General features: G+C 33.7%; 1 non-coding gene across 1 annotated transcript; it reads right to left on the minus strand.

The window, feature by feature from the left end:
• Positions 1-997: 997 nt before the first annotated feature.
• LOC118621888 lies at positions 998-1,103 on the minus strand. The gene has a single exon (XR_004957825.1). It is a non-coding gene; the product is annotated as a U6 spliceosomal RNA (small nuclear RNA).
• Positions 1,104-1,850: the final 747 nt, after the last annotated feature.

Here is a 1,850-nt window from a genome sequence, read left to right on the forward strand (position 1 = left end):
TCTATCTATCATCTATCATCTCTCTATCTCTCTATCATCTATCTGTCTATCTATCTATCTATCTATCTATCTATCTATCTATCTATCTATCTATCCATCATCTCTCTATCATCTATCATCTCTCTATCATCTATCTATCTAATCTATCTATCTATCCATCTATCATCTATCTATCTATCTATCTATCTATCTATCTATCTATCTATCATCTATCAATCAATCAATCATCTATCATCATCTACCTATCTATCATCTATATCATCTATCATCTCTATCTAATTTATTAAAACCCATGAGTTTATACTGATAACTTTTATTCCACTTCAGCACCACAGAATTCATTCAAATCTTCTCTTTTCCATTCTTGTAACTGCTTTCTTCAAGAGTGAGAAATCTGGCTTCTTTAATCCTCTCTACATTTAATCCTGTGCTCAGTTCTACAGTTTGCACCAGGTAGTTTTAGAATTGTTATCTTGCCCTGGCTGGTTTGGCTCAGCGGTTGGAGCATTGACCTGCGGACCAGAGAGTCCCAGGTTCGGCCCCCGATAGGGGCACATACCAAAAAAAGAAAAAAAAAAAGAATTGTTATCTTACACTGCTGTCAAAACAGACCTTCCAACTAGCCTTCCATATTTGTTTATAGTTCTTTTTAGGCTTTAGACTCAGGGTATATAGTCAAAGTACTGTGTTCTAAGTTATATAGGACAGTTCTAATTTTCTGCTTAAGTACAGTTATGTTTTTAAATTTGAAATGTAGTTAGGCTATATCGTTTCTGTTATATTAGATTTTATTCTCCTAGAACTTTTATTTTTGAGTGCATAAAACATTAACAGAGTCAAAAAGTCAGTCAAAACTATATATAAATCTGTACTCAGAAAAAAGTCACTAACTTCTCCTTATCTCTTCTACCCTGATCCTACTTGGCCCCAGTATGTAACTAATCTCAATTGTTTCTGACATAGCCCTCCTGCGTTTCCTTTTGAAAAAAAATAAGAAAAAAATTTAAAACACATTACGAATTTGTATGTCATCCTTGCATGGGGGCTATAGTATCTTTTCTGCATCATTTCAACTGTAGTATATGTGCTAACTAGGCAAGGACTCATTGACTTTATTTTACTGTCTTATGATAGCAGCAGATACAACAAGGTGATAGATTTTGGAGGTATGTCATTGTTGGATCCCCAGCTGGGCTTTATTCTTAACTTTTTCAGTATCTTAATCTATGTAGACTGTCAGCATTAATTGTGATTTACATTTGAGCATAGTCTAACTTGATAGGTTTCCCTGAACAATTCTTTTTCTTCTTAGCCTTAGAAGAGTTTGCTATTGTGAATAGGCTATTCAATCTGAACTAATATCAGATTTTTACCTGTTCCTTCATATTCCTTTTTTATTTTATTTTTTAATCTTTACCCAAGGATATGTTTTTTAAAAAATTATTGATGAGAGAGAGAGAGAGAGAGAGAGAGAGAGAGAAACATCAATCAGCTGCCATCTGTAAGTGCCTTGACCAGGGATCAAACCTGCAACCTAGGTATGCACCCTGATGGGGAATCAAACCACAACCTTTATGTATAGGGGACAATGCTCCAACCAACTGAGCCACCCAGTCAGGGCCCTTTTATTTATTTTTTTCAATTAAATTTTTATTTAGAATTTCCAATTATATTTATTTATCTTAAAATTATAGTTGACATTCAATATTATCTTAGTTTCAAGTGTACAGTAGAGTGGTTAGACATTATATAGCTTATGAAGCGATCCCCTTGAATAAGTCTAGTACCCACCTGGCATCATACATAGATATTATAATACTATTGACTATATCCTCTTTACTGTACTTTAC

The sequence above is a fragment of the Molossus molossus genome, unplaced genomic scaffold (assembly GCF_014108415.1).
Source record: "Molossus molossus isolate mMolMol1 unplaced genomic scaffold, mMolMol1.p scaffold_m16_p_1, whole genome shotgun sequence".
NCBI lineage: Eukaryota > Metazoa > Chordata > Mammalia > Chiroptera > Molossidae > Molossus > Molossus molossus.